The 22,779-nt window shown below is 42.0% G+C and overlaps 1 pseudogene; it reads left to right on the forward strand.

Annotated features, from left to right (window-relative positions):
- Positions 1-3,659: 3,659 nt before the first annotated feature.
- On the forward strand, positions 3,660-22,566 carry LOC133652324 (arrestin domain-containing protein 3-like; annotated as a pseudogene).
- The last annotated feature ends 213 nt before the right edge of the window (positions 22,567-22,779 follow it).

The following is a 22,779-nucleotide window of genomic DNA, read 5'->3' on the forward strand; positions in this document are numbered from 1 at the left end:
AGCCTGGTCTATAAAATTTGCTACACCTCCCTGATACCGAAGTACATGTCAAACTACTTCCATAACGTAAATGACCGCCATGACCACAACACCAGAGGGAGCTCCACAAACCACGTTAAACCCAGATTCCGATCTAACAAAGGTCTTAACTCATTCTCCTTCTATGCCACATCAATATGGAATGCCCTCCCAACAGGTGTAAAAGAAAGGGCATCTCTACCCTCCTTCCAAACCGCACTAAAAGAACACCTCCAGGCAACTACAACCCTAGACTAACACCCTCCCCCCACCACATCCCACCTCCCCGGATACTAAATAATCAAAAGTAAATAATCAAATGTATATACTTGTTCTTATGCTTTCTGAGCTCACTATGTTCACTGCTCGCTGTACATATCCTACCAAGTCAGACCTACACTGTTTCAATATCCATTTCTCTGATGATATTATTGTTGATGACTGAAGTGCTGATATCAACCAAACCTATAATCATCATCATCAGACCCCGATAATTACACACACACTAAGGGTGGTGAAATTACCCTCTGCATTTGACCCATCCACTTGTTCCACCCCCTGGGAGGTGAGGGGAGCAGTGAGCGGCAGCGGTGGCCGCGCTCAGGGATCATTTTAATAATAATACCTGGGATTTATATAGCACTTTTCTAAGTACCCAAAGTCGCTTTACATGTTAAAAACCCATCATTCATTCACACCTGGTGGTGGTAAGCTACTTTCGTAGCCACAGCTGCCCTGGGGTAGACTGACGGAAGCGTGGCTGCCAATTTGCGCCTACGGCCCCTCCGACCACCACCTATCATTCATTCAACGTTCATTCACCGGTGTGAGCGGCACCGGGGGCAAGGGTGAAGTGTCCTGCCCAAGGACACAACGGCATGGTAAGAGGCGGGGAGCAAACCTGCAACCCTCAGGTTTCTGACACGGGTGCTCTACCCACTACACCATGGCCGCGCTTGGGGATCATTTTGGTGATTTAACCCCCAATTCCAACCCTTGATGCTGAGTGCCAAGCAGGGAGGTAATGGGTCCCATTTTTATAGTCTTTGGTATGACTCGGCCAGGGTTTGAACTCACGACCTACCGGACACTCCAACCACAAGGCCACTGAGCAGTTAAATGGGGTAAAAGTGGCGCTTAAAGGCTCACCCACCCATCAGGAAGCCTAACCCAATCTCACCCAGCCATCAGGCAGCCTTACCCAGTTTTACCAAGCCATCAGGCAGCCTCACCCAGCCATCAGGCAGCCTTACCCAGTGTCACCAAGCCATCAGGCAGCCTCACCCATACTCACCCAGCCATCGGGCAGCCTTACCTAGTCTCACCCAGCCATCAGGCAGCCTTACCCAGTCTCACCCAGCCATTAAGCAGCTTCACCCAGTCACACCCAGCCATCAGGCAGCTTTACCCAATCTCACCCAGAAAACAGGCAGCCTCACTCAATCTCACCCAACCATCAGGCAGCCTCACTCAATCTCATCCAACAATCAGGCAGCCTCACCCAGTCTTACCAAGCCACACTCAGCCTCTCACAGTTATCGGGCAGGCATTTTAGCAGTGTTGGAAACTGAAAACCAGTAACTAGTTAGTTACCAGTTACTTTATTTCAAAAGTAACTCAATTACTAACTCAGTTACTTACACCAAAAAGTAATGCGTTACTGTGAAAAGTAACTATTTAGTTACTTTTTTTTTTTTTTTTAAATGTTTTAAGGCTCCCATTAATGCCCTTTTAGCCTTCATTTCAGTACTGTTATTGCACTGGAGAATAATACAATGTGTTGATCAACTTGACATGCATTTGCATCACTGAACTCTGCTAAGCCATGTGGTCTACATACAACACACAAAGACAATGATATGTTTATTGTAGGCCAGAACAAATTGACAAACTATTTTAAATAGCTGCAACATAACATACATAAGTAACCGCATAATAACAACATGTCACAACATAGCTGTAAACCTGGCTTCACCCAAGGAAGGCACACATGACATGATTATATGTCATGTCACTATATACCGCACACAAACTGCTATACACACAAAGCATAACCAGGCGTTTTTTTCTCTCAAGGAATTGTGAAATAAAATCATGTCTTCATGAGATCAACACTGTACTGAAGCCCAGAACACTCTACGCATTTCCCCACTTTTAGTTTAGAGAAAAATAAAGATTGGCCTGTCCCACTAGGATCCCTCTTTATGTTTGTGAACTTTATAGTCTATACTGTTAGAGTGATGTGATAATCAAACACTCTAGAAGTCTAGAATAAAAGAGTATATAAGACAATTGACAGAGTGTGTATACCTTCAGTGCTGAATGATGAGCAGAGGCAGAGTTTGGAGTGTCTTCTTTAGCTTGCTTTCCATTTTTATGTGCTCACTGTCAACTGTGTCCAGGAATTTGGAAAATGTTTTCGTGCCATTTGCCGTTTGACGCCCGATATCATGTTAATTAGCTGCCTGAAAGCGGGTGACTCCACTGTAGAAATAGCCTGCATGTCTTCTAGCACATACGCTGCAATGGCTCTATCAATGGTGTCCTGGCTAGCAGTCCCTCCGTTAAAATCCTTAGGTAGTGGTGGAGGTGGAGGTGAAGTGGCACTGAAGTTTGTGTCTCTCTTTACTAGCTTTGTCGAAGCATGTTGCTTTTGTAGCTGTTTCAGCAGATTTGAATTGCTGTTTTGGGCAGTAGATAGGATCTTTGATCCAAGACACAACTTACATTTAACTAAAATGTTTTTTTGTTTGTGCTCGACAAAAGAAAAGTAGTGAGAATATCTCCATGTTAAGAAACTCGGCTTCAGCTCCGCCATGATGTCTTGTTAGTAAACACAGACCCCCCCTGCCACCCCACACCCACCCACACACAGCGTGCCTCTTCTCTTCCTTGTGACACAGGAAGAATCAGAAGGACGACACCTACTGAATATAGAAAATAACGCGTTAGACTACTAGTTACAGCCGAAAATAACTGTGTTACAGTAATGCGTTACTTTCTAACGCGTTAGTCCCAACACTGCATTTTAGTGACAGCAGATGTTATCTTGCTTCAGAACAACTTTATTAGTTGTTATATTACTTCCCATTTTTACTTTTTTGAGTGGAATTAATATTGGCCTGTGGATTACTGGATCACTAAGAGTACGTTTGACGAAGCGCGGTAGCGGCGGTCGTGATTAAAGAGTGTTCACTTCAAACTGACACTAACTCTTTTAGGCGTGCTTGACTTTGGAGGACTCAGAGGAAGAAATATTGTTGTGTTACAAACTTTATGTGGTGTTGCTTCCTTATTTGTGATTATTCAACACTGACTATCAGATCCTACTCATGTCTTTTTTAATGCGGAGCATTTACTGGCACATGAAGTCAATGTGACAGAGTGTCATAACTACGACGGTCAGCTGGATTTTTATAAAAAATATATTATTAGTCCAGAATCTTAACATACCAAAAAATACTGGTACTCGGTATACATCCCTAGTATTCACAAAGTTTTAAAAGACAAGAAAAACTGGTTTTACGTTATCTGCATAATCAACACCGCCTGTTTATAGTGTGTCTGCGAGCTCCAAACTGGCAGTAGTTTACTGTTTGGATCAATCCGAGGCTTTCATAATTCGTATTTCTTTCGGGAAAATGAGTATCAAAATGTTTTCGATTTAATATAATTCCATCAATAGCCAGAATATCTTCACAAATGGAGATACCATAACCGGAAGGATTATTTTGGAGGTCTCGAAAGACACAACAATCCAATCTCTAACTTTTATTGGAAAAGGAAAGGCTACGGTTCGCTGGTCTGAACACTATGGACAACATTACAACCGTTACTACTGGTCTGATGAGAAATATTATGAAATCAAACAACGCATTTTGAAATATGGTAATGTATCGAATTAGCTCTTTTTTCATCTTTGTTCCCAGCTTTGATTAAGATGCTTTAATTATACATCCAGGTAATGAAACATTTCCCAAAGGACAACATGCGTTGCCTTTTACCTTCAAGGTCCCTGACAGGTATGCATTTTGTCTTCTGGATGTTGCTGACGGATCATGAACCTGCTTTTGTACGTTGCAGAAAAATGCCGTCTTCCTTCAAGTCAGGGACCGGTAGAATTGTTCATAAGGTTAAGGCAGAGCTCAAACAGTCAATGAAACTGACAAAGGAAGCTAAAGTCCACTTTACCTTTGTCTCTAAAGCTGACATGGATATACACGGACTCATGGTGAGAAGTCTGTTTAGATGAATTCATGAATATAATCCTCATTTAATCGTTTTGTCTCTCAGGAACCTCAGCATGAGTGCACTGATAAAAGTCTCAGCGTCTTTGGCTCCGGAAATGTCACAATGTATGTTTACACAAGCAGAATGGGATACCAGCGAGGTGGTGATATTTTTGCAAACTTTTAAAAGTCATTAAAACAACGTTGAGAACTTGCTGAATTAGGTCTTGATTTTGAGCAACTCAAACATAACGTTGAAAGAACATGCTTTTTGATGACGTTTAATCAATGTTGGGTTCTGATGTTGATTTGACCATTGAAATTTGGTCATTTCCCAACCAACAACGTGGATCCAACGTAAGACATCAACGTTGTCTCAATTTACAAATACAACTAATTTGCGACGTCAGTTTTGAAGGACATGATCAGTACAGGCCAAAAGTTTGGACACACCATCTCATTTCTTTATTTTCATGACTATTTACATTGTAGATTGTCACTGAAGGCATCAAAACTATGAATGAACATATGTGGAGTTATGTACTTAACAAAAAAAGGTGAAATAACTGAAAACATATATATATTCAATATTATTTTATAACTCCACATGTGTTCATTCATAGTTTTGATGCCTTCAGTGACAATCTACAATGTAAATAGTCATGAAAATAAAGAAAACGCATTGAATGAGAAGGTGTGTCCAAACTTTTGGCCTGTACTGTATATATAATTAACATTGCATCAATGCCTTGTGCCTGCTGGGCAGGTTTTATTGTGAACTGCAACGTGAACAATCCAATTGAAAAATATACCAAAAAAAACATGCCGACATCATTTGTTTCCCTTTTCTGTGCGTTCTAAATAGTGAAAAACTGCTAGCAAGAGGTGGCTAACAATGCCGGTAATGGGAAAGTGATCTATTCCGCTTATAAAGCCTTTTAAAAGCACCCAGAAACCTCCAACACCATTTTATATACATGCTGTAAGTCTGTATATAATGTTGTGGCATTCATGAAAACATGTAATATTTACAGTATTTTGGTCATTTTAAGCATCACCGTAACTTCTTGGCTTACTTCAGAATACTCCTCACTACTCAGATTAAAAATATTCCCAGCAATATCTCAATGCTGCGTTCCTTTTGTGAGGAGCCAAGTTAAAAGAGTATCAAGTTTGGTAGCGTGTGGAATTTCAGCAACTTCCCAGTTTGGTGCCGTAACCTTCCACTACACAGGTGAGATGCATGATTTATAATCTGGCATGGACTTTTCCGAACTCAAATGCAACACAGCAGCAGCAGAAGCATCTCATGCTCCTTTTTGTTCTTTATTTCATGTCGGGTCGCAACCAACGTTTTTAGCAGCTTAAGCTAGCTTGTAGATGGCTACTAGCTCATGGTCAGAGGAGCTGCCAGAAAAGTAGTTCCTCTGTGTTAGCGCTTACAATAACAATGTCGTTATTTGCTGTAGCTTTGTTAGTATGCAGGTCACAGCATGTAAATAGAGCGTTGTTGGAGGTTTTTTTTAGAGCCCTTTGTAGGCAGAATGGATGGATCCCGATTACCTGCCACGTACTAGCAGTTTTTCACTATTTAGAAAGCTCAGATATGGGAAAGATGTATTCTTTAGGGCACAAAATTCCCCACAAAAGGCAATTTTCTTAACTGTTTAAAAAAAATTCCACTCTCAGGCATACACCGGGTGTAATTTGGGTGCATAGCAATTACACAACATTTCTGGCACAGCTTTGGATTTTGTCTTGTCACATGTTTGATGTCATCACAGCCTCACATCACGGGTGATCAACACATTTCAACATAGTTGTACTTTTCCATCACTGCTGTTATCACTATTGTCGCTTACGTCACGGAAACCTTAAACGTTTCCTTCACTTACAAGGCATCACTTTCGAAAGACATGCCGCGCAAAATGAAGGAAATCTCTGCTTTTTGTTTGTGATATTGCTAATCTCATGCTCGAAAGGCATAATAGGTCCCCTTTTATGAAATGTTCAAATCAGAAAACAAATTCATAACACAATTTACTAGAAAAATATTCATATTAATTTTATTTGTTATTGGTAATCAGCTTCCAAAATGAAGTACAGTGCTTCTCAATTATTTTCGGAAATTTTTGCGACCCCCGTTGGTGAATTACTGTATTTTTTGGACTATAAGCCGCTTTTTCCTACACTTTGAACCCTGCCGCTTATAAAACGGTGCATAACGTTTTGTATTCACCAAATAGTTTACAAAAACACAGACACGCAGTCTGAAAAGGTATGTTATTGTTTGTGCTATGTCGCCATCTTTTGGACGAGTTTGCTCACTGCAGGTGCTGCGAGTTGCACGTCTGCAGTACTTCCTTCTGTTTAGTGCCTTGAACCGGAAGTACAAGTGCCCTTCCGTCTACTAGTCATCCACAGCGTTTGTAAGTTTTACAATACAACCGAAACAATTCATACGTGTTGGATTGTAGTGTTTTCATGCATATTTGTACGTGCTCTCATAATGTAATGAAGTTAGGATCGTTAGCATTAGCTAATATGCTAACAGGTTTACAAGCGTCTGGGTTATTAACTCATGATGGCATTATTTTTGTATCGTTTCAGTTTCACAAATTCCACAGTAAATTCACAAGAACGTCACCGCGGAGTTATTGAGTCTGTTTAGCTGATCTAGTGGGTCCATAACCATGACTTTTCTGTTTTGTTTGATCAGCCATTTTACTGCCGTGTAACAGGCACCGTTTGGAAACAATTAAGGTATGTAAATAAACATTAACAAAATCTTTCTGTGTAAATAACTCCTTTCACAACTTATATATCTGCGGCTTATGGTCCGATTCGGCTAATTCACAGTTTATGTGGCTCCAAAATGACAACACAGGCACGGCTTCTTGAAGACGGGCTCTTTACTTGGGTTTATGCCGTGAAAACTACAGGACAAAACATGAAATACAATGCTTTAGACAGTTCAGTCACAGGCAAATAAAGTGCTAAACAAAATAGCAACCTTGTGGCCGCCTGCCACTTCGGAGGTTCTTGGGCAGCAAATATTTCAGTCTTGTGCATACTAAATGAGCGTACAATAATTAAACCAATGTACTTTATAAATATACAGAACAATTTGACACAATATGACAAAATACCTTGTTCAGCTAGCTAAATGTTCTTGCTGCTGCCGATGGCTCGCTCAAAGTCTTTTGCATGTCTGGGCGAATGCAGGTCTCGCAACCTCTAATACTAAACCAAAACCTCGCGAGAATAGCGGTGTAACAAAAGGAATTAAATTGCCCTTTTTATAGTAAACAAAATGTGTCTTATTTACAAAAAATGTAACATGAATTCACAACCGTAATAATTTTCAACTAAAAATATTAACCCTTAAAACAAAAATATTAAGTGTAAGTTTCTGTCATGATTTAACAAGATGGCGGACCCAAAAGCAGACAAGACAGGCAGATTAAAAGTCCAAAGGGTTTAATTTGGGCAAATGAGGGATTAGGGAAAGGCGTCGTCAACTGGAGTGGAGGTGTCTGGCAGGCAGGCAGGCTTAGAGGAGGTAGGCACTGGAGGCAGAGGAAACAATGGTGAGTCGAGGAACAAGATACCAGGAGTAAAAGGCACAAACAAAAGATCAACAAGATCATCAAGACTACTAGAACTGGCGAGAAGCGTTACCACATGGAGAGCTGTGAAACGATCTGGCAGCGTCGTGTGAGGAGGCCAGGGCTTTTGTGGAGTGGAGGTGATTAGCTGATGGCAGGCAGGTGAGTAGGCTGATCAGCGCCAGGTGTGCCAGACTGGGAAGCCAGGAACCCAAACTCCGCCCACACATGACCACACCCAGACAGACAACACACACACGCGACACTGCAGGGACTGTGACAGTACCTCCCCCTCACGGAACGCCCCCAGGCGATCCACCAGGCTTGTCAGGGTGGTCACGTGGAATTCCGAGATGAGGGATGGATCCAGTATGAACCGTCGTGGAATCCAGCACCGCTCCTCAGGACCATAGCCTGCCCAGTCCACCAGGTACTGGAACCCCCTACCACGGCGCCGTGAGTCCAGCAGCCGCCGGACGATATATGCAGGGTGGTCATCGATGACAAGGGGGGGTGGGGGAGGGACATCTGGAGGGGAAAGCGGACTGGTCACAACTGGTTTCACCTGAGAGACGTGGAAGACGGGATTGATCTTCAGGTGAGGGGGCAACATTAGCTTGATAGCAGTTGGGTTGACGATGGCAAGGATTTCATAGGGACCGACAAAACGGGGTGACAGCTTCCTGGATTCCGTTTTCAAGGGAAGGTCTTTAGAGGACAGCCACACATGTTGGCCTGCCTGGTATTCCGGGGCAGGAGTCCGGTGGCGGTCAGCAAAGCGCCGGTTTCGTTCCACTGAGCTGAGCAGGGCAGCCCGCGCATCCCTCCACACTTTCCGACAACGCCGCAGGTGACTCTGGACAGACGGAACAGCGATGTCGGCCTCTTCGGCTGGAAATAGTGGTGGTTGGTAACCCAGAGAACCTTCAAACGGTGACACACCTGTGGCAGCGGAAGACAGGGAATTGTGGGAATATTCGATCCATGCAAGGTGGGTGCTCCAGGTGGAGGGATTCTTGGCAGCGACACACCTGAGGGTAGCTTCCAGGTCCTGATTTGCCCGTTCTGTTTGCCCGTTAGTCTGGGGATGGTAACCAGATGACAAGCTTACTTTGGCTCCAAGGGCATGACAGAAAGCCTTCCACACCTGGGAGATGAATTGGGGTCCCCGGTCCGAAACGATGTCCAGAGGTATGCCATGGAGCCGGAACACATGGTTCACCATGAGGTCAGCAGTTTCAAGGGCTGAGGGTAGTTTGGGGAGAGCCACAAAATGAACTGCCTTAGAAAATCTGTCCACGATGGTAAGTATTACTGTATTGCCTTGAGACTCAGTGAGCCCCGTCACAAAGTCCAAGGCGATGTGGGACCATGGGCGACCAGGAACCGGCAAGGGACGGAGGAGACCTGCAGGCGGCTGGTTAGAAGATTTTCCACGTGCACACACCGTGCAGGCAGATACGAAGGCCCTAGTGTCTGCGGTCATGGTAGGCCACCAGAAGTGCCGCTTGAGGGACAAGGTGCGGTTGATTCCGGGGTGGCATGCAAAGCGAGATGTGTGGGCCCAAAGGAGGACATCAGAGCGGACAGAATCAGGTACAAAAAGTCTGTTAGCTGGGCAATTACCTTGGTCTGCTTGAGTCTGCTGAGCTCTCCAAACCAGCGATTCGATCTCCCATGTCACCGCAGCCACCACACAGGAGGAGGGAAGGATAGGGTCAGGACTGTAAGAAATTTCAGGAGAGTACTGGCGTGAGAGGGCATCTGGTTTAATGTTGTGAGAACCTGGGCGGTAGGTTAAGGTGAACCGGAACCGACCAAAGAACAGCGCCCACCGGGCTTGACGGGAGTTGAGGCATTTGGCCGATTGAATATAGGCGAGGTTCTTGTGATCTGTCCATACGATGAACGGGTGTTCTGCCCCCTCCAGCCAATGCCTCCACTCCTCCAGGGCGAGCTTGATAGCGAGCAGTTCCCGATTCCCCACGTCGGAGTTGCGCTCAGCAGGTTCCAGGCGGTGGGAGAAGAAAGCACAGGGACAGGACGGCCCCCACCACTGAGTCTGAGGCGTCCACCTCCACAATAATTTGTCGAGAACGATCCGGATGAATGAGGACCGGGGCCGTGGTGAAACGTCTCTTCAATTCCCTGAAAGCAGCTCCAGCCTCTGTAGTCCAAGTGAATCAAGTGGATGTGGACGTCAGCCTTGTGAGGGGTGCAGCTACCTGGCTGTAGTTTCTGATGAAACGGCGGTAGAAGTTGGCAAAACCCAAAAATCGCTGGAGCTCCTTCAACGTAGTAGGTTGAGGCCATTCCTCCACTGCGCGCACCTTCGCAGGGTCTGCTTTCACCTGGCCACTCCCAATTATCAGCCCCAGGAATGATGTAGAGGTGACATGGAACTCACATTTTTCAGCTTTGCAGTAGAGCCTGTTCTCCAGGAGACGTTGAATCACCTGCCTGACATGCTCAACGTGCGCCTCCTTGTTGCGGGAGAAGATCAGGATGTCATCTAGGTAAACGAACACACAGCGGTTTAAAAGGTCACGAAGTACATCGTTTACAAGGGCTTGAAATACTGCGGGTGAATTAGTTAACCCAAAGGGCATGACCAGATACTCAAAATGTCCAAGTGGGGTCTTAAATGCAGTTTTCCACTCATCACCGGCTCTGATACGGATCAAATGATATGCATTACATAGATCTAGCTCGGAGAAAATAGTAGCTCCCTGAAGGGGCTCAAAAGCAAATGCAATCAATGGCAATGGATATTTGTTTTTTATGGTAATGTCATTTAATCCACGATAGTCTATACAGGGGCGGAGTGATCCATCCTTCTTACCGACAAAGAAGAATCCTGCACCTACTGGGGAGGAGGAAGGACGGATAATGCCAGCTGCCAGGGATTCCTGAATATACTTCTCCATGCTCTCTCTCTCAGGACGTGACAGGTTGTATAGGCGACTTGCCGGCAGTGGCGCTCCAGAAATCAGGTTGATGGCACAATCATAGGGCCGGTGAGGTGGAAGTGACAGGGCATGCTGTTTGCTGAATACCTCTCTGAGATCATGGTAAACAGCAGGAACTCTCGACAGATCAGGAGGGTCAAACATGACGGGGGAGCTGGTGCCCTCCGATGGGGAACGAGCAGAGCGCAGGCATGTAGAGAGGCAGTAGGAGCTCCAGCTCATTACCTTACGTGCTGTCCAGTCGATATGGGAGTTGTGGAGCCGTAACCAAGGTTGGCCAAGGACGATGGGTGCAAGAGGTGAGGTTATGACATAGAATTGGATCTGCTCGTTTAGTTAGTTTATTTTATTAAGGATCCCCATTAGTCTACACCGCAGTGGAGACTATTCTTCTTGGGGTCCAGGCAAAAACATCACACAATCACAAAACAAAAGATTAAAATGCAGTACAACATGATCAAATAATAAAATGTTGTAATACAAAAATAGCAACAACAAAGAACCAAAAAAAAAATAATAACTTCGAGTTTACATAATATTGTTCATAACAAAGATAAAAAGAGCAATATAAAAATAGATATATATATATTTTTGCAAAAAAAAAAATTAAACAAAGAACCAATGGCCTAAAATATATACATTAGTGTACCAAAGACAAACAATAAGTGACGAAAAAAGTTCCCTCCACCATTTTCTACTGCTTGTCCCATAATCAATAAAATAGTCAATAAAAACAGTCATGACATTAGGTACAATCTAGAATAATCTCTTTCCGCAATACTTCTCCTCTTAGTCTATTCTTAAAACCCACTCTGCTGGTGATTGATACCAAATATTGTGGAAGTCGATTCCAGTAAGTGATTGCCCTATACATTACAGTCTTTTTCAAAACATCACTTTTGGGTTTAAGACGGGTGAAAGCACCTCTTAGGGCTAACCTGGTACCATAGTTGTGACTTTCACTAGCAAGCAACAGCTGAGAATACAGATATGAAGGTTTATGGTATGTATAGATTGTTTTTAAAAATAGAATCAAACTACACGCTAGTCTTTCACCAACTCTCATCCATGACAATTCATTATGCATGATCTCAACGCCGGTCCTAAATGAGCAATGGAGAGCTAGTCTGGCAGCTCTGTTTTGGGTAAGCTGGATTTTATTGAGTTCTTGTTTAGATGCATTGGACCAAATTGCTGGGCAGTAGTCAATATGTGACAATACAAGGGATTGTATAACTTGTTTCGTAGTTGTGTTAGTTAAAAAATAGGCACTTCTTCTTATGATTGAGATGCTTCTGCTCATTTTTTTTTACTATGTTATTAATGTGAGTGGCCCAAGATAGTCTTTCATCTATTGTAACTCCCAGCAACCTGGCTTCTTTAACTTGTTCAATATGAACTCCGTTCAAAGAAACATTCAATATGCGTTCTTTTCTATGAGCATGTTTTGAGCAAATAACAAGACATTTTGTTTTGGAAATATTAAGTTTCATCTTATTTTCTGTAACCCATTTAGAAATCTGCATAACCTTGTCTTGTAGTATACTGCTCAGGTCTGTGCAATTATCAGCATAAGCATATATTGTTGTGTCATCTGCGTAAATTGCACAGCAACCATTCTTTAAAATACATGACACATCATTTACAAATATTGAGTATAATTAAGGTCCCAGGCAACTTCCCTGGGGAATACCACAATATAATGTTTTAATATTTGAAAGGGTTCCATTGAACATGACACATTGCTGTCTGTTGACTAGGTAGCTTTTCATCCAGTTAATCGCTGAGAGTTTAAAACCATAAGCAGACAGTTTTATAAGTAGTAGTTTGTGGTCAATAATATCAAAAGCAGCACTACAATCTAATAGCACTGTGCCAACTAATAATTTACCGTCAATTTGTTTTAGCCAGTCATCTGTTAATTGTGTGAGAGCTGTGCATGTTGAATGGCCAGTTTTATATGCATGTTGAAAGTCTGAATTAATGTCATTTATAGAGAAATAATTTTGAATTTGCTTAAATATAATTGTTTCCATTAATTTTCCTAATACTGGTAAAATGCTAATTGACCTACTATTCGATCCAGTGAATGCTTCTTTCCTATTTTTTGGTAGAGGAGTTACTCTAGCAACCTTCCATATTTGAGGATAGATTCCTTCTTTAAAACTTAAGTTAAAAATATAACATATCGGACTGGCTATTATTCCAGCTGACAATTTTAAAAGTCTACTATCTAGATTATCATGACCACAAGGTTTGTCAGATTTCAACTCAGACAATAGATTTTCAATTTCCAATACATTAGTGACTGAGAATTCAAATTTACATTTTTTGTCCTGCATGATATCATTTTTAATAAGTGACTCAGATAGAATACAATTTACAGGCAGCATGCCATTTCTTATAGTATCAACTTTACTTATGAAATAATTGTTGAAGTAATCAGCAATTTCTTTGGGCTTGGTGATAAAGCCTTCACCTGATTCAATAAATGCTGGTGTTTTTCCCATTTTATCTCTACCCATGATTTGATTGAGAGTACTCCAAAGTTGTTTTCCATCATGTTTAATTTCTTCAATTCTAGATTGGTAGTACACCCTTTTTTTCTGTTTATTTAATTTGGTGACTTTGTTTCTTAAAGAGCGATATGCTAGCCAGTCCTCTGAGCTACCTGAATCTACTGCAACTCTTTTCCGTATATCTCTATCTTTCATCAAGTTTCTCAGGTCAGAGTCAAGCCAAGGGGCTTTGACAGATCTGACGGTGAGCTTCTTGATGGGTGCATGCTTATCACAGACAGAAAAAAATGACTTCATGAATTCATGCAGAGCTGCTTCAGTATGCTTTGACTCAAATACACTGTCCCACTGTATGTTATGTACGTCTTCAATAAAGGCATTATCACAGAAATGTTTGTAGAGTCTCTTATACATAATTGTAGGTCCAACTTTGGGGACTTTCACTTTTCTTGCTATAGCAATCATGTTATGATCACTAAATCCAATTGGCACAGAAACAACCTTTGAGCATTTATCTACTGAATTAGTAAAAAGATGATCTATCCAAGTTGAAGACAATACACCTGAATTGTTCATATTTATTCTGGTTGGTAGATTTGTCATTTGAGTTAGGTTACATACAGTGGCAGTGTCATTAAGCTTTCTTTTCATAGGGCAGTTTTTTGAGAGCCAGTCAATATTTAAGTCTCCTAAGAAATAAATTTCTCTGTCTGTGTCAGAAACATTCTGAAGCATTGCACACATTTTTTCAAGATATGCTGCATCAGAGGAAGGTGGTCTATAGCAGCAGCAGATTAGTAATGGCTTTAGATGTGGCAAGTGAACCTGGATCCAGATTGCTTCTACATCTGTCAAGTCCAGATCTCCTCTTTGCTTTATTGGAATGTGGCCTTGTACATAAAAGGCTACTCCTCCCCCGTGTTTGTTTCTATCAAGTCTAATTATATTGTAACCTTGTATAAATATTTCAGTATTGTCAATTGAATCATCCAAATGAGTTTCAGAAATTGCTACTATATGTAGATCATTTTCAAACATTATTTTACTCAACTCAATTACCTTGTTTTTCAGACTACAGATGTTCAAGTGGGCAATTCTGAGTCCTTTTTTGGGAAGTTTGATAGACATTTAAAGTTAATAAAGATTTACAGAATAGATGTCAACTCTAAAAACATATAGATCAGCAAACCACAGACTATGCAAATTTATCCAAATCATTTAAGCTCCTGACCATTAGCACTTGTGCCTGCTCAGGTGCACCATTTAGCTTTATGTAGACTTTGCAGTTGGACGACCATGTTGCTTGTATTTTTCCCTCTTTGCGTAGGTACCGAGCTCTTTTAGCAATATCAGCATTGCTCTTGGTTAAATGTTCATTGAGATAAACATTTGATCCCTTGAGCATCCTACTTTGTTGCAAAAGATTAATTTTGAATTTTCTATTTGCAAACCTCATAATGATGGTTGCCGGTTTGCTTTTATCTTTCTGAGGGAAACGGTGACAAGCTTCTATATTCTCCTTATTTATGCTAATTCCCTTTTCTTGGAGAAACTTCACCACCTGCCGCTCCACTGAGTCCAATTCTTGGTCCCTGGGCACTGATCCCTGGACCTCGGACCTCACTGCAGCAGCAAATGACGCAGGTCGCGTTGGCAGACCAGTAACAATGACATCGTTCATTCTAGTATATTGTTCTAAATCAGATAATCTACTTTTCAGTTGCACAATCATATTGTCTTTCTCTTCATTTTGCTTCTTCAGTTCCTTAATATCTTTCATCATGCCCATCAAAGTGTCTTGCTTACTTGTCATTGCTTCCATTTGGTGTGCCATAAACTCCACTGATTTCCGTAGCTCCTCATTGGATCTCTTTAGTTCTTCCATGTCTCTTTTGGTGGCCATTGTTAATGATAGCTGCTAGGCCTCTGTTGAAGCCTGGAGCCGGCCTGATGATGGCTGCTGGGCGATGGCTGAAGCCTGGAGCCGGCTTGATGATAGCTGCTGGGCCTCTAGTGAAGCCTGGAGCCGGCCTGATGATGGCTGCTGGGCGATGGCTGAAGCCTGGAGCCGGCTTGATGATAGCTGCTGGGCCTCTAGTGAAGCCTGGAGCCGGCCTGATGATGGCTGCTGGGCGAGGGCTGAAGCCTGGAGCCGGCTTGATGATAGCTGCTGGGCCTCTGCTGAAGCCTGGAGCCGGCCTGATGATAGCTGCTGGGCCTCTGCTGAAGACTGGAGCCGGCTTGATGATAGCTGCTGGGTCTCTGCTGAAGCCTGGAGCCGGCTTGATGAGAGCTGCTGGGCCTCTGCTGAAGCCTGGAGCCGGCCTAATCTGGTGGAACAGGCTGGAGCTGCTGGAGGCGTAGAAGCTGCTGGTATCCTGGGCCTGGTGGTGTTAGCAGATCTAGATGCTGCTCTCTAGTGCAAATGCATACAACAGCTGGCCTGTCCTGATGGTGGTAGCTGCTGCTGCTGCTACTGAGGCCCTGGCCTGGTTGTGCCGGTAGCTGCTGCTGAGCTACCAGCACAGATTAATAAGAGTCTCAAACAGTAAAAACCATCCAAGTCTTTTCTTTGCATATCCACTTAAATTAGCACTGGGTGGACAATTGGTACTTTGAATAAAAGTTGTATATGTCTAAAATACGAAATTATAGACAAAACTGGTTGAGATCAGCTCAGACCAAACACACACAGTCAGTCGTGATGATTACCGGACACAATGAGGTGGACTGGCACGGTGCGATGGGATACTCGAGCAAGAAGGCTACCTGTGAGGGCGTTGGCTTTCAGAGGAGCGGGTAGAGGCTCAAGGGGAATGCCTGCCTGGGAGACAACAGCTAAATCGATGAAATTCTCATCTGCCCCTGAGTCAACCAGGGCGAGCAACGGCACAGACTGAGAGTGCCATTGAAGAGTGGCGGAGAATTGCATGCGATCCCGGGATTCAGGGGAAGAGACTCTTTGGCTCACCAGAACCCCCACTGCTACTAGTGAACCTCCTTTTGGCCGAATAGGGCAGGAGGCACGAAGATGACCAGGTTGTCCACAGTAGAAGCACACCCCCGACCTAATCCGTCGGAGGCGCTCGTCAGTGGAGAGACGGGTCCGCCGTAGTTGCATGGGCTCCTCCCCTGGAGACCCGGAGGGCAGGGCTAGGGGTACAGGATGTCGGGGTGCATATGGCAGAAAATTATGGTCGGAAAAAGGGGTAGTCAACACGGAGGGAACAGTCTCACCTTGCCACTGGGCTATTTGGTCTGAAATCTTGATGGCGGTGGTAATAGCCTCATCTAGGGAATCAAGCTCTTGCCTTAGTGCGATCTCCCTGCCAATGGTCCGGTTGAGCCCACTCTGGAAGGCGGTGAGCAGCGCTTGGTCATTCCAACCAGACTCCACGGCCAAGGAACGAAACTCGCTGGCGAACTCTCTCACAGAACGTCGACCTTGGCAGAGTCTCAAAAGTTGCTGACCGGCCTGTTGTCCAGATGCCGGCTTTGGTTGCTGATGACCTCCTTGACCTTTTCCAAGTCTGCTGGGTCCATTCTGGCCAGATCGTTCTGTCACGATTTAACAAGATGGCGGACCCAAAAGCAGACAAGACAGGCAGATTAAAAATCCAAAGGGTTTAATTTGGGCAAATGAGGGATTAGGGAAAGGCGTCGTCAACTGGAGTGGAGGTGTCTGGCAGGCAGGCAGGCTTAGAGGAGGTAGGCACTGGAGGCAGAGGAAACAATGGTGAGTCGAGGAACAAGATACCAGGAGTAAAAGGCACAAACAAAAGATCAACAAGATCATCAAGACTACTAGAACTGTCGAGAAGCGTTACCACATGGAGAGCTGTGAAACGATCTGGCAGCGTCGTGTGAGGAGGCCAGGGCTTTTGTGGAGTGGAGGTGATTAGCTGATGGCAGGCAGGTGAGTAGGCTGACCAGCGCCAGGTGTGCCAGACTGGGAAGCCAGGAACCCAAACTCCGCCCACACATGACCACACCCAGACAGACAACACACACACACACAAGACACTGCAGGGACTGTGACAGTTTCAATGACACTTACAGTTTAGAAACATGTTTTTCTTTCAAAATTCAATGGGTTTATGATTGATTGATTGATTGATTGAGACTTTTATTAGTAGATTGCACAGTACAGTACATACTCCGTACAATTGACCACTAAATGGTAACACCCGAATACGTTTTTCAACTTGTTTAAGTCGGGGTCCACGTTAATCAATTCATGGTACAAATATATACTATCAGCATAATACAGTCATCACACAAGTTAATCATCAGAGTATATACATTTAATTATTTACATTATTTACAATCCGGGGTGTGGGATGTGGAGGGAGTTGGGGCGGGGGTTTAATTTTGGTTGATATCAGCACTTCAGTCATCAACAATTATATCATCTGAGAAATGGACATTGAAACAGTGTAGGTCTGACTTGGTAGGATATGTACAGCGAGCAGTGAACATAGCGAGCTCAGAAAGCATAAGAACAAGTATATACATTTGATTATTTACATTTGATTATTTACATGATGTGGTGGGGGGAGGGTATAGGGTTGTAGTTGCCTGGAGGTGTTCTTTTAGTGCGGTTTTGAAGGAGGATAGAGATGCACTTTCTTTTACACCTGTTGGGAGTGCATTCCAAATTGATGTGGCATGGAAGGAGAATGAGTTAAGACCTTTGTTAGATCGGAATCTGGGTTTGAGGTAGTTTGTGGAGCTCCCCCTGGTGTTGTGGTTATGGCGGTCATTTACGTTATGGAAGTAGTTTGACATGTACTTCGGTATCAGGGAGGTGTAGCGGATTTTATAGACTAGGCTCAGTGCGGTGTGGTTTATGTACCGGTGTGCTCTATAGTCCAGAAAATACGGTACTATTGACAACTTAATAATATTTAATCATTATTTTGTACAACACACTGTGTGAGTTACATTCTTTAAATTCAAGTAATCAAGGATATGTCTTTAATGACGACTACATTGTACACATGTTCCTGTGCACTTACCACTTCAACTAGGTAGAACAGGGAGCCTGATGGAGTACTGCCACCACCTAGCTGCAGGCATGAGTATTGCTCTAACATGAAAACTAGAGGGCGCACTCTGAAAAATCTGTGGATCGGGGTGTCATTTTGCTATACATGATTTTCAAAGCCAGCAAAAACTGATTTTTTTTCTCTTTTTAAAGAATGAAACACAGCCTGCATGTCAGCTTTGGGTTTGTATTAGGGGTGCATGATGAATATCGGACAGATGAGAATTGTGCCGCTATGAGGAGTTATGACATAAAACAGATAAATCAGATAACATTAACAAAAATAACAAAATGTTCCAATTATGTGAGAGTACCTATACTGTGATGTTGGTACGTTACAGTGAGCACATTTTTATTCTCCCTAAAGGGGGCGTAACAGAAATATTTGAGAAGCACTGCTGTAAACAAACATGACGTCGATTGTGTGACACTTCTTCATTGTTTCAGATGAAAACACTTTATGTACTATTTTCACCAAATATTTTGCGACGAGGGGAAAAAAAACATCACGCATCAACACATTCAACCTTATCTGAAAAGCCAACATCGTAGGGTTGTACGGTATACCGGTACTAGTATAGTATCGCGGTACTAATGAATCAAAAACGGTACTATACTCTGTTTGAAAAGTACCGGTTCCCGGGCATGACGGCACGTCGTCACGTCGTGACATTGCTGGTTTTACAAGCAGAGGAGCATGTTCGGCAGCGCACACACACGGAGTACTTACAAGCAGACAGTGTGTAGACAGAAAATGAAAAAAACCAACTAAAAACTAACGATAAAGGTGAAGTTATAACACTGTAACACCCTCAGGAAGAGGTGCTTTAAGACAGTGGTCCCCAACCACTGGATTGGTACAGGGCCGCACAAGAAATAAAATAAAAAAATAAAAAATGTTTTTTTTTATTTTTATTAAATCAACATAAAAAACACAATATATACATTATATATGAATATAGATCAATACAGTCTGCAGGGATACCGTCCGTAAGCACACATGATTGTATTTCTTAATGAAAAAATAAATAAATAAATTTAAAAAAAAATATTTTTTTAAATTTCACCCTCCACCCCCCCGTCCCCCGGTCCGTGGGACACATTTTCAAGCGTTGACCGGTCCGCAGCTACAAAAAGGTTGGGGACCACTGCTTTAAGACATGGCTAGCGACCTAGCGGCTAACATCCATCCGCAGTCGGCAGTGTTTTAGCTACTTCTAAATCACTAATCCTTGCCTCCATGGCGACGAATAAAGTGAGTTTCTTACAAGTATCATCCCTGCAGGATGAGGAATAGCTAAACATGCTTCACTACACACATAGGAGGATACAATAGCTCAGCTGCGTCACCGCTAACAAAAGCTAGCGCGCCTGAATGTAAACAAATGCCATTGGTGGATCTACACCTGACATCCACTGTAATGATACCAAGTACAAGAGTGTATCTAGTCGATACTACTATGATTACATCGATATTTTTTATCGTCACAAAAAATGTTTCCCTTTTTTAAAAATGTATATTATGTTTATAAACTCAGGAAATACGTCCCTGGACACATGAGGACTTTGAATATGACCAATGTACAATCCTGTAACTACGTGGTATCGGATCGATATCTAAATTTGTGGTATCATCCAAGACTAATGCAAAGTATCAAATAACAGAAGAATAAGTGATTATTACATTTTAAAAGAAGTGTAGATAGAACATGTTAAAACAGAAAATAAGCAGATATTAACAGCAGATGAACAAGTTGATTAATAATACATTTTTACAGTTTGTCCTTTATAATTTTGACAAAATAATAGAATGATAAATGACACAATTTGTTACTGCATACGTCAGCAGACAATTAGGAGCCCTTGTTTGTTTACTTACTACAAAAAGACAAGTTGTCTAGTATGTTCACTATTTTATTTAAGGACAAAATTGTTCTTCGATTGCAATAATAAACATATGTTTAATGTACCCTAAGATTTTTTTGTTAAATTAAAGCCAATAATGCCATTTTTTGTTGTGCCCTTTATTTAGAAAAGTATTGAAAGGTATCGAAAAGTATCAAAATACATTTTGGTACCGGTAAAACAACCCTACAGCATCGCTATGATGCTGTTTTGAAAGCTTCCAAAGATGCCTGCTGCTAAAGAAGCTGCTCCAAAGACAGCTGCAAAGAAAGGGGTACACAAACTAGTTGTATTTATATTTTAAAAAACAATAGATATAAGTAAGTTAATCGGTTATTGGTGTTAGCTAGAAAAAAAATATCTTGTACATCCCTAGTCTTCAGTGTCAACATTTTAACTTTCACTTGTCACTATACTTCTATTTACTCTTTTGTTCCACTTTGTTTGTACTTCTTGATAATAGTTAAGTAAGTAAATTATATTTGTAAAGTGAGTATATTTTATTTATAAAGTGCTGTACAAAACATAGGTGGATTAAAACAACAATACATTAATAAAAAGACAGGGGCAGCATCATAAAAAGGCTAAAAAGTGTATTAAAAAAATCTAGTTAAAAGGTTGATTATCTAAAAACTTTACTAAAAAGCGAAGTTTTCATAGTTTTTTAAAAGAGTCAAGACAGTCAAGCTGACGGACCCCGCTGCCCTATTTGAGAAACACTGCTGTAATGTAAAGCCTAACAATTACAGTTTGTTTTCAATGAAGTTATAGAGGTTATAGTTGAAATAAAATTTGGAAAAAGCTCTGAATGCATTTCTGTCTCATTTATTTATCTCATAAAAGCCTGGCATTTAACAATATGGGCAACGACACGTGTGATTTTTGTGTGTTGTGCCTCCTTGCACGTGAAGATCTCCGGGTCAAAGTTGTAGTCCATAACCAATCGTCTCGTGCGGTGAAGCCCAAAATGGTGTTGTACAAAAAGAAGAGCTTCTTTGCCCAGGGTGAAAGGAAACATTCCACCATGGATATTCTTGAGGAAAAAGCGGAGTCGATCAACGCGTACAGCAAAGAGACGGTAAAAATGGTGATAACCATCCCCAGAGAGCTGCCGTCGTCCATTTTGAATTGCGGCATCATCAAGCTGGAATACAGGCTGAAGGTAAACCACACAGACTGCTTAGATCCACGACTAGAGGAACTAATACAGTTCTGTTTTTTATAGATCATTCTGGATATCAAATATGCAATCAACCCAAAGATCAAACTTCCAATCGTCGTCTTACCCGCCTTGGATGTTCCTGACATTAAACAACCACCAGGTCCCGCAGCTGCCTTTGGATTTGAAGCATTTGGGAACTCAAACCAACCAACCTGGAGTCAAACACCCTGGTGTTTAACAACAACAACTCAACCTCTGGACCTCCCTCCACCATATGAATCACACGCAGCGTACCCTTTAGGTGATGCTGACAAATATGAACGTTTTTAATAAATCTCCTTCAATTGACCTACTTCTTTTAAGCAAAAGACCTGAGAGGCGCCAACGAACACCACAACAGACTAAAGAACAGCTCCTGACCTCTGATGATGCTCTGGAGCAACGGATCCTAATCCCACCAGCTCTCGTCCCCATCCCTGCACGGGGAAGACTTAACTTGCACACCTGTACCAACTGTGCCGAACTGGGCTTTTATTTGGTTTGGTTTGGTTTGCTGTGACTGTTTATCAATTCTATTTGCATTACAGGATCACAATTCATTTTAAACGATCTGTCTAGGGTACACTTTTTAATGATGAAAAATTATACCTACGTGCGATTATCACGATTAATTTTCACTTAACTATGAACAAAATGCATTAAATCGCGATTAAATAATTTAATCGTTTGACAGCCCTAATAATTATCTATAACCTATTTACAGTTTCCAACCTTGTCAAATGATATGAAACCATGTGTTAAGCACAAAGAACATTGTTTATTTAACACATAAGTCTCAGACTTACTTCAGGCTGATTAGAAAACACTAATCAAATAGACTGCATAAGAAGGGACTCATAAATAACTGACAAAAAATAAATATTAATATAATTTTGTTGTGCTAAAACAAATATATTTAATTTATAATGGATATGTTTCCTAAATAAACAGTCAATGAAATTTAAGTGCAAATAAAAATAGTGTTTAACCACTGTAGTCATAATTTTTGAGCTCAAAAAACGTTTAACTCCAGACTTTTTCTGCTGTGAAACTTCGGGGAGGCGTTTGCAGCCCTATTTTGAAGAAACAAGAATAAAAAACATGTTTTCAGTTATTTCACCTTTTTTTGTTAAGTACATAACTCCACATGTGTCCATTCATAGTTTTCATGCCTTCAGTGACAATCAACAATGTAAATAGTCATGAAAATAAAGAGAACACATTGAATGAGGTGTGTCCAAACTTTTGGACTGTAGTGTATATACTAACTATTTGAACATATA

The sequence above is a fragment of the Entelurus aequoreus genome, linkage group LG06, assembly GCF_033978785.1.
Source record: "Entelurus aequoreus isolate RoL-2023_Sb linkage group LG06, RoL_Eaeq_v1.1, whole genome shotgun sequence".
Classification (NCBI taxonomy): domain Eukaryota; kingdom Metazoa; phylum Chordata; class Actinopteri; order Syngnathiformes; family Syngnathidae; genus Entelurus; species Entelurus aequoreus.